The following is an 11,961-nucleotide window of genomic DNA, read 5'->3' on the forward strand; positions in this document are numbered from 1 at the left end:
TCCATTTATTAAAGTGGGCAAACTTTTTTCACTTCAGAGTTATATCAGGACTTTTTAAGGAATTGCGTAGCAGGTGTCCAGATGCAGTCGGAGACACTAACACAAACTCGTAGTCTGTTATATAAATGACATTTATATAAAATATATAAAATTGATATACTATGGCATTCAAACTTACAGCAGTCTTTGTTATTTTCCAGAAAACCATATGAAATCACAGGAATATCAATAAGCAAGCTAATGGAACAAAGGAAGGGTATTAACAACAGAAAACTCATTTTTTATAATTACAGCAACCAAACATAGCATAGATTGCATCATGCATGAATCAGCACTATCTAACTAATCTACAACTGTATGTTCTGTATGCTTTACTGTTCAAGCTAATCCAATATCCTAACAGGATAGAGTCCTATGCTGTGGGTTGCATAGTGCCAAGATTGAAGGAAGCAATGCCTGGGTTCAAACCCCTAGAGACGTTTGGAAACTCATTCCCTTTCCCGTCTTTCCCCCCCTTTTCTAATACATGAAATTAAATCAAGGGCCTCCCATTCCTGATTTAAATGTGTGCATACCTATCAGCCATACTCTTGGTATTGGATATTGCACTCAGTAATCTCTGAAACCTTACCTGGAACAGGAGAATCTTACAACACCAATTCATACCATCATTATCATTCATCCAGATCTGTGGAATAGGTTTTACATTGGGACCCCTTAGCTGACCATAAAGAGGTTCCAGTTATCTAGAATGCGGTGCCCTTGCTGTTAGTGGGTACTCTTGACATATGCACATCACGTCATGTTCCAGGCCTGCATTAGCTTATCAGGTTCTAAGCACACCTTAAAGTGTTGCTTTTGACATTTGTAAACTTACATGATTGCTGTCAAGGTGTCTCCTGGCCATCCTTTTCTATCCAATTTTGACTTGCCCCACACAGAGTTACTGGGAGAATCTACTAGTAGTTCTCCATTTCTGTGAGGTAAGGGAGGTAGAGACCCACAGATACTATTTTTGCACTGGTAAGCCAGTATTATGGGATCCTTTGCCCAATGAAATTCAATACCTCCCACTTCACTGGACTTTAGAATGCTACTTAGAATTGTTTAAGAGAACCTTTGAGTCTTAAATAATGTGTTCTTTCTATAATTTTTATTTTATGTTTCTAATTTTATGGCCTGTTATGTTTGCTTACATAATGTATATTGTATCGTTGATGTTTTAATGGTACAATAGTGTTTTAAGTTCTGAGTCAAAAATTTGAATCAATATGAAATTATCTTAGACTGAGTCTCATCACTGATCTTTCTTGCTCAATTTACTGCAACTTTTATTAATTCTCCATTCTTTAGCAATAGGCTTGCATGTCCTTTTTTAGTTGAGAAAATGCTAGTGACTGAAAAGAGGTGCTTAGCATGCAGTGAGTGTGGTCTGCTATTAAACTATGATCTGTTCCTAAATGCAATCTATAGTATCCTATAGTTGGCCTAAGATGATGTAGATTTTATAATGGAAATCAGAATAGTTTAAAATAATCAATTTAAACAAGAATAGCAAAGAAATAAAGTAATGGAAAAATCCTCTAATAAAATCTCTCACAAGAAAATGAATCACTCAGGGTATGTTTTCCAACAAGAACTTTTTCAGTCTATTAGTCTTGAAAGGTCTTTCAATACGCTATATAGAGCCAATTATATGCATTGTTTCTATCTCCTTTTCATTCTTGATGTCATGTATTGTGAAAGGCATAATTAGAATCTATCATTGTTAGAAGAAAGCCACATAATTAGCAATGAAGAAATAAATCTGTTGGTCTTTTTGTCCTTAAGCAGGTGATTTGGATTAAGGTGATGTATTTTGATAATCAGTAGCCAATAAAGAAAATAAATGCCACTCATCTGATAGGCACACAGCAAAAGCAATAATGATCTAAGCTCATGACTGCAGTCATTTTACTAAAGGGGATTCAGAAGTACAGATTTGTATCTCAGCACCTAACATCAGAATTTCATGCTAAAGCACAGATTCTTGCCTACTTAATTAGAACTGGTGGTAAACAAATGTTTATTTGTTTGCTTTAATCATATATGAACATTCCTTCAAGTCAATCAGCATAGATCTTACCATTAGATTTTATCTTCAGATTAATTTTTAAAGATAAAATGGACTTGTAACTAAATTATCCAGTGAGTCTGGACACTAGCAGAATTTCCCTAATCTAGTTCAGTGTTTTAATCATAGAGCTACACTAGTTCCATTGGTTAATGAAATTCATATATTTAAAAAAATGTTTTAATTCATACAAAATTACACCTTATTCTAGTGATGCAAAAATATTACATCCCTTGAAGATCTTTTAAAACTTCTTTTCCACATACTAAATCTCAACTTCTAGCAAATAACATATCTTTCAAAATACCCTTGCAAAAATAACAGAAAAAAAACACACTGGAGTGATTTTATGATACAGAAAATTACTATGGATTTAATGAAGTATAGACTAATTCTCTATCACCTCCTCCCTCACACACCACCTTTGTCCCCCATCTCTTTTATTATACTAATGCAAGACAGATGCCTATCAAATCTGCTCATAAAATGTGCTGGGAAGAGTTAGCTGGATTTTAAGATCTTCTGAGATAGAATATTTTCTGGTATATATTGCTTGGTTCATCACTATTCATATTGGTACAAAGGTATTGACTCTTATATATTATGAACTGGAGCCCATGTCTTCTAAATTCTCATATGGAAATACTGTTTAAAATATAGACAGGTCTTTGAAATTGGGTTCAAAATCAATGTTCAATCATCTGAAATTAGAAAAACTGATTCAAGAAGTTAGGGTGAAAAGGTGATTGTTGAATAGACTAGGATACACTCAGACTTTATACTAGGGTAGGCAAATATTCAAAGGTGCTTCTCTAGGCCTTCAGGATGGGGAATCATGCTCATATTTAACCTACATGCACATATTGTTATGGTTTCTAAACTGTTGGGTTGCTTTTATGACCTGATAACATCATTTCACCAAGACTGTCAATATTGCTTCTTTCGCGAAGGAACGGAATGGCGGCCAGGCTTTTTCGCCTTAGTACGATCTGGCGAAAAAGCACTGGGAGCCTTTGGAACCGGCTTCTTACTGCTCTTATTGTGGTCCTCCGGGATAACTGACATTCAGGGGACGTGTGCGGACCAAAAACTGAGGGGAGCCGATGATTTCCACCAGCCTAGGACTCCAAAATCTCTAGCGCGGCTTGGCGATCTCAGCGGCGAAAACGGCGGCTCCATAGTGATGACGGAGGCATTTGAGAGCGTTTTGCGGTGGTTTCAGTGGTCGCGAGGTTTTTCAAGCCTCCTTTTACAGCTGCGTGAGCCTTCAGTGACTGTGTTAGCCAATTATTGCCACTTTTTAGAAAGGGAGAGATCGATCAGGGCTTCTATTCGGATCAGGCGAATTGGGCGGCTGGCTGGGTGCACCGTGGCCGTAGCCTTTTCTGGATGCCCCTCCACTTTCGCATCTGGCTCAGTTCTTCCATCAATGCTACTTTTTCCAGCAACGCTGCTCTTTCCACCAACGCTATCTCTTCTACCAACACTGCTCCTCCATCAATATAGCCATCAACACTGCTATTTTTTATTAATGCTGCCTTTTCTTCCAACGCTGCCTTCTCCACCAATGCTGCCTTTTCCATCAACGCTGGCCTTTCGTTATTCTGGGCTGGACGAGTGGGGGTATTTACAGCGAACAGGGGGGCCTCCTGCCACCCCTCAGCCCCCCCGGACTTTTGGTCCCTCCCAGGCTTATAGGAGAGGGGGAATACAAGATACCCCCTGTACACCATCTTCTGCTGGCTTTTCAAGCAACATTGGTCTCTTATTATTCTGGGCTTTGACTATCTGTCTCTCCTCAACTATATGCCTGGGGCATTTGGACTGGCTTTTTCAGCCCCAACTGTTGCTATCATTATCTTCTCCAGCTGGACCTTTAAACAACAAGCCCTTATCTAACCACAATACCAGGACTCTTGGCGTCTCTGGACTGCACCCCCTCATTGAACTCATTGAACTCTCACCACAACTCTCATCAGACTTACAGAAGAGAAGGTTAAGACTATTAAGACCTTTACATAAGCCTCATGCGTTCTTTGCACATCGCGCAATTTTTAATTTTTAAATTTTTAATTTTAATTGGTATGATGAGTGTATGAGATTGCATGTGATTGAGTGAATGCTCCCACTTTTTACTACCCTATATTGCTGTATTTATGTGTTCTTAATTATCACGTGGGGACTGTCTGAGTGAACGAATGAGTGTGTCTGATTCGGAGGGCCTGTCAGGGAATGCGGGAGCTATAGGTGTGGTCGGGGGGACCACGGACACGGGAGTGGGCCGGAGCATTACGGTCGTAACGGGGAGGGGCAGATATGGCGGGGACTTTAGGGCTGGCCATTACCGGGGAAGGAGGGTTCGCTACGTCACAGAGATCCCTCCTTCCGGCCCTATGAGTCCCACTCCGAGGCCAGATGGCACGAGTAATCAGGACCCTGGTCTCCGGCTGTTGTCGCTAAATGCCAGGTCTGTTGTTCACAAGGCTCCCCTCGTCCGGGACTTAATTTTAGACGAGGGGGCAGACCTGGCATGTATTACTGAAACCTGGCTGGGCCCGGAGGGAGGAGTCCCCCTCGTAGAGATGTGCCCAGAAGGATTTCAGGTGCTTCATCAGCCGAGAGCTCAGAGAAGGGGTGGGGGTGTGGCTATTGTTATTCGGGAGTCTTTAGTACCTCGTAGGATCCCTGCTCCGGAGCTTGTCGGGTGTGAGTCCCTACTGGTGAAGCTGGACCTCAAGGGTCAAGTGGGCCTGCTGCTAACGTACCTGCCTCCCAACAGCATTGCAGCAGCCCTCCCCTCGCTCCTCGAGTCGGTAGCCGAGCTGGCAATTGAGTTCCCCAGGCTTATGGTCCTGGGGGATTTCAATTTGCCTACGCTCGGTGAACACTCTGATGGGGCGCAGGAGTTCATGGCTTCCATGACAGCCATGGGCTTGACCCAGATAATTCGGGGCCCAACTCACTCTGCGGGTCACACGCTCGACCTCGTATTCCTCTCGGAGCAGTGGACTTGTGACCTTGGTCTGAGGGGTAATGAGATCATACCCCTGTCGTGGTCAGACCACTGCCTACTGAGGCTTGACTTCCGAAGACCAAACCCCCACTGTAGGGAGGAGGAACCGACCAAGTGGTTCCGCCCCAGGTGACTTATGGACCCTTTGAGGTTCCAGATGGAGCTTGGGGTTATTCCTGATACTCTCGCCCACAGTCCGGTAGAGACTCTGGTTGCTGCCTGGCATTCGGCAGCATCGGAGACCCTCGACCGGATTGCGCCACTACGGCCCCTCCGAGGCGGCGGATCCCGGAGGCCTCCTTGGTTCACCGAGGAGCTCCGGGAGAGGAAGCGCCGGAGGAGACGCCTAGAGCACCTGTGGAGGTCCGATAAATCTGAATCGAACCGAGCACTCTTAACAACCTGCACCAAGGATTACATCAGGGCACTTAGGGCAGCAAAGAGATCTTATATTGCTACCTTGGTTGCGTCCGCCGAGTCCCGTCCAGCCGCCCTGTTTAGGACAACCCGTTCCCTCTTAAATAAGAGGGATACGGGGGACCCCTTGCAGGGTAGGGCTGAAGACTATGCCCAGTTCTTGGCGGACAAAGTTGCTCGGTTTCGGTCGGACTTGGACTCCACCTTTGCAGAGCCAGCCGAGACACGAGAGGACGATTTGGTAGACCATCGCTGGGTTGAGTTTCAGGATGTTACCCCCGGGGACGTGGACAAGGCCATGAGGGCTGTGAGTGCCTCCACCTGTGTACTGGACCCGTGTCCCTCCTGGCTGGTTGCTAACAGCAGGGAGGTGACACGGGGCTGGATCCAAGCGGTTATTACCGCCTCGCTTCGGGAGGGGCACTTCCCCGCCGCACTTAAAACGGCGGTGGTGAGACCCCTCCTGAAGAAACCATCTTTGGATCCAGCCGTACTTAACAACTACCATCCAGTCTCCAACCTCCCCTTTATTGGGAAGGTTGTTGAGAAGGTGGTGGCCTACCAGCTCCAGCGGTCCTTGGAGGAAGCTGACTACCTGGACCCCTTCCAGTCCGGCTTCAGACCTGGTTACAGCACAGAAACCGCTTTGGTCGCATTGACCGATGATCTCTGGAGAGCCAGGGATGGAGGCCACGCCTCCATCTTGGTTCTCCTTGACCTCTCGGCGGCTTTCGATACCATCGACCATGGTATCCTTCTGCGACGACTGCGGGAGGTGGGGGTGGGAGGCACTGTTTTGCAGTGGTTCTCCTCCTACCTCTCGGACAGGTCGCAGTCGGTGTTGGTCGGGGGACAGAGATCGACCATGAGGCCCCTAACATATGGGGTGCCGCAGGGGTCAGTCCTGTCCCCCGTACTATTTAACATCTACATGAAACCGCTGGGCGAGATCATTCGGAGGCACGGGATAAGATACCACCAATATGCGGACGATACGCAGCTGTATCTGTCCGCCCCGTGCCAACTCAATGAAGCGGTGGACGTGATGAACCAGGGTCTCGAGGCCATCAGGGACTGGATGAGGGCTAACAAGCTTGTACTCAACCCAGAAAAGACCGAGTGGCTGTTGTGTTTCCCTCCCAAAAATTTGGTTAGTGTTCCATCACTCAGGCTGGGGGGCCAAATTTTACACCCCTCAGACAGGGTTCGCAACTTGGGAGTCCTCCTGGATCCACAGCTGACCTTTGATTACCACCTGTCGGCTGTGACCAGGGGGGCATTTGCCCAGGTTCGCCTGGTGCGCCAGTTGCGACCCTACCTGAATCGGGAGGCTCTCACAACAGTCACTCGCGCCCTCGTGACCTCTAGGCTGGAATACTGCAACGTGCTCTACATGGGGCTGCCCTTGAAGAGCATCCGGCGGCTTCAGCTAGTCCAGAATGCGGCCGCGTGAGTGATTGTGGGTGCACCTCGGTTCACCCACATAACACCTATCCTCCGTGAGCTGCACTGGCTACCTGTTGATCTCCGTGTGTGCTTCAAGGTGCTTCTTACTACCTACAAAGCCCTTCATGGTAGTGGATCTGCGTACTTGGGAGACCGCCTCCTGCCAATCACCTCCTCTCGACCCATAAGATCTCACAGATTAGGCCTCCTCCGAGTGCCATCTGCCAGCCAGTGCTGGCTGGCAACTACGCGGAGGAGAGCCTTTTCAGTAGCAGCTCCAACCCTCTGGAACGATCTCCCCGTGGAGATTCGTACCCTCACCACCCTTCAGACCTTCCGCACAGCCCTCAAGATCTGGCTATCCCGCCAGGCCTGGGGGTAAAGACCATAATCCGCCCCCACCCGAATGTTGTATGAATGTTGCTTGATTTTAATTATACATTGTGTTTTTATGTTATTGTATGTCTTCCCCTCCCATACAAGTTGTTAGCCGCCCTGAGTCCCCTCAGGGAAAAGGGCGGCCTATAAATAAACTCAACTACTACCAACTACTACTACTTTCAATTCTTGTAAACTTATGGTGCCATTAATAATAGTATCTTTGTTTTCTGTCAAGCTTTTTCAGTTTCCTTCTATTCATAAACCTATACTTTAGCTTATTGGTGCATCCAGTAAGTATTCTGCACATATACACCTGTATAAAAAATATGCACAACTATCCCTACCAATCCAGTGACCAACAAGCACAGTTCCAACAAGGGGAAGCCAAATGCTTCAGTTCCACTGTTATTGGCAGTAGAAATTCAGCCACTTTGCCCCCCTCTACCAAAATAAATGACAAGATGGATGAGAATTTCTAAAGGTATATGCAGTTCATAGGTCATAAATTACCTATTCTTGATTCATGCCAAATGTATCCACCAGAGCCTTCTTAATTCTAACTCAATTATATGAAGTGAGGTTACATACAATTGTTCATTTCCATATTGCAATATGTCAGTTATTAATGGCAAGTTTATATTTCAGACAGGAATTAAGAATAAAGAATCAGGCTATTCCATAATTCCAAAATGTGGCCATCCATAATTTTTCCAAGCACTGTCAATTTCAGTGCTTCAGCCATTTTATGTTAGCTCCTTTTTTCAGCATTTTGTATAAAAATATATCTATTAGTGTTGGCAAACAGATAATAAAAGCAAGATAGAAATTTCAGTCTTCAGATCTAATTCCTACAACTTTAGGATTATTTGAAAATGTGTTAAAGTTACCTGTGAAATAAGCCTAGATAGAAAGAGCTGATTCAAAAGTTTAGTTTCTGTGTTTGTTTGACTCTTAAGCATTCATCAAGTTTCATTGGCTTAGTCAAAACACCATGCCATATTAAACCTCATTAGATACACAGAAGTGCATCTATTTTGTAACTGATGTGTCATATAAAATATTCAGTGTAGTTATTAGTTTGTCAACTCCCATCCTACAGAAAAAAAATCTGGGTAATAAAGAATATTTATAAGGTGTTAAATGTACAAAGACCACACAAAAATAATTTAGGCCAATAGCATCAGAATCAAATCCAAAGACTTAATAAATCATCTGTTTATTGCAGGAGGTCATTGCTATTAATCTATTTCTTGCTATTGATTGACTGTGGTGCTAGGTGCTTTCCTGATTGGAAGCTATGGGGAACATTATCTTTAATTGTCACATAAATTATATCTATACATATAAATTTATTTTTGAACGTAAGTTGTGCAAATTGCAGGGCCCTTTCAGGATACACAGGTGTAAATAATAGAGCAAAAGACATCCAGCCCATTAACAGCCCTGGGTGGATTGTTTATAGTAACTCAACAAATCAGTATAAAAGACTGTCAAATTTAAAGCAGAAATTTAATATTGAAAACCATTAATTTAGAATGAATTAAGTATGTGTAACTAACAGAATATTTAATTGACAAGGCAAATATCTAACAGTAGAATCAATTTATGAGATTATATACATAACCAAATTCATGACAAAGGTAAAATACCCTACACTTAATGTTTTGAGGTTCCTTCACACTTATTTCTACTGTTCATATATTCCAATTGGTACCTCCTCCTTTAACATCTTCTACATAATTTCTAGAGCAAATAAGAATCTAAAAATCTTATAAATCAGTGTTTCTTAACTCAGCAAATTGGGGATATGTGATTCAATTCCCATAGTTCCCAGCCATAGGAGTAAACCCCACCGATGCTGCAGAGGTCGGACAAAGTGAGAGGCAATCTGCAAAACTGTGAATCCTGCAATGTGACAGGAATAATGCAAAGAACAACAACAAAAAGAAGGTATAATTCTGGTATACCTTTGCAGGCATTACCTGATCTGGTCTAATTCATAGGGCTGGCTGAGGCTCAGAGTGTTCACTGATGGGACTTTTCAGGGTTATTTTATACAACTGAGTGGGAAGTCATGTCCTTCGCATGCTTTTGTTTCATTGATGCATACACAACTGTTGCTGAGGTTGAAAAACACTCATCTGGATTTTAACTCCCATATCACTATTTAAAGGTTAAAGAGTAATTGGTCCTTTGGTAAATATTCTAGAGTGCTCATGTACTGTAAGTGGTCATGTATTCTAAGGTGGTCATGCAACTTGTTTCTAATCTCTTGTGAAAGAGGACAATAGAACCAATGGTGTGATTAATTCTCCACTTGCTGTTGAAAGAACCTGAATTCATAAGGCATCTTAATCATTGTGCCTTACAGAACTGTGGTAGTCATTTGCTGAAATCTAACAAAAGCCATAGTTCTTATATAATTAAATGTAGCTACTTCTTTTAAGCAATTATCTAGTCCTAATTAGGTTTCAGAAACTTGTACCAATGTGCTACCATTTCCTGCTGAGAAAAATATATTTGCAAAGAAAAAAATTAGTTTTTTCCCTCCTATCAGGCATTTAGTTGTCAAATCAGATATATGGGTAAAATAATGATCTAAAAGCCACAGTATATGATCCTGTAGGTAATTTAATTCATTGACAGCCATCATTGTTCAATCACTGGCCCATATAAGGCCTGTGATAAAAGTTTGTTCTTAATCTATTTAAGCATTGGATCAATCTGTCCATCTCTATTACTGAATAAATACCTTGTTAAGCAAGCTATTATTTGATCTATTTTAATTTCTACAACAGTAATTTGTGGCAGCCAAGATTTAAATTGGTAAAATGAATCTCAAAATATCTAAAAGAAGAAGCACATTTTTCATATACAGTACAACAATAATAAGGTGTCCAATATTTGAAATGAAAATGTTCTCGGGTCATGGAAGTGAACATATTTTGTACGAATCAATTAAACAGAAGAATGCTAAGGGCATAACCTCATTCACCTGGAAAAAAATTTAATTATTTTTCTAACTGCACTTATCTGTTTTAATCAATGTTTACTATTTCCCACATATTTAGTATTTTTTTCCTTAATATGCACAACCTGATTACAAATTGTTGAAGCATTCAGCAGGCCACACTGAGGATTCTAAAGAGCTACATGTGAGACTCTGGGACAATAGGATGCCCAATTATTTCCTAAACAAAAGAAAACAAAATGGATTATAAATAGGGGAAAACAGCAATCCAAAAGGAAGTCATAGATGCAGTCCAAAAGTAGCTCAGTGGAAAGCCTTAGTTGTTTGGCAAAGTTCTAGTGAAGCAGGGTACTCTTTTCTCCCATTTGAATCAATTTCTCTTGCACTTCCTGATTAAACTCCAGATTGGCTAGGTTTTGTTTTTCCTGACGCCATCATATGCTGAATATATGCCTTGTAACTGGACTAGGGACATTTCTACATTGATTCAGAGTCAGACTAATTCACTATTATCTTCTAACCTTGGATAAATTGGAGGATGTTGTGTTTCCTCATCTCTGGTAGCACTGTGTTAAAAGAGATACAGTGAAAATATATTGTAGTTATTATGGCAAAATAATTATTATATATTCATCCAGATGACATTTGATAGGATTAATAGTTTCTTCATAATAATTATTTTTATCCTAATATGTCATCTTACAATACAAAATGGTAGCAGAGTTGGAAGGAACCTTGGAGGTTTTCTAGTCCAACCTCCTGCCTAGGCAGGAAACTTCATCTTGTTATGACTTTAGCCTTCACTGATGGGAAGTTCTTAAGCTGCAAAAGCTCTGCTCTTTATTGTCTGGGTTCTAGCAAGCATAGGACTGAGCAAACCATTGGCAATGCCTCAAATATCTTGTGAACCTTGAGGTTCTTAAGGTAGAAAACTGGAGACGTTCTACACTGATCCCCAGATCTAACAGTATGATTTCCCATCTGGAGCTTCTGGTCCAATGGTTGAAATAATAAGTATTATTCTTAAAATTACTTCTTTTTTAAAAAGACACATTTTTGTGCGGATCTTCTTTGAATCTCCTCTGATATCACTTGTGTCTTTCCACCTAGATACAGAAGGATGTCTTCTACAATCATTACTCAAAAGGAAATCATATCCCGCCAGTAAAACCACATTTTGTTATCTTCACAGTCCCAGTATAAAATAAATAATACTTCTATATAATGGAAGAGAAAGAGAATTTGTGCAATTTATTTAATAGCCTATTAAAATCAATGGGTGACAAGGAGTCTAACTTTGAATATTACTATAATTTAAAGAGCAAATCCATTGATTTCATTACTTTGGGCTACCAACTGTCCTGATAGTAATTGATTTTGTCTTTGCCTTTTCTCTCTAATTGTGTTATTCTGTTAAATATATTTTATGTTATTCACAATTATTATTTTGGTGAACTGCTTCTTCTAAATTGAACTTAACTAGTAAGAAGCAAAACCAATAAAAATATTTAAAGCTCTTCACTTTTCCATTGACCATTTAATAAATCCAAGGTCTTGTTTCTTCCATTTTTAAAGAAACGTGTGATGTTTAGCAAATACTTATGAAAATGAAGTGGCCGA

Source organism: Thamnophis sirtalis, unplaced genomic scaffold, assembly GCF_051295495.1.
Source record: "Thamnophis sirtalis isolate CommonGarterSnake01/CBP01778 unplaced genomic scaffold, rThaSir2_p1.2 scaffold_7, whole genome shotgun sequence".
NCBI classification, from domain to species: Eukaryota; Metazoa; Chordata; class Lepidosauria; order Squamata; family Natricidae; genus Thamnophis; species Thamnophis sirtalis.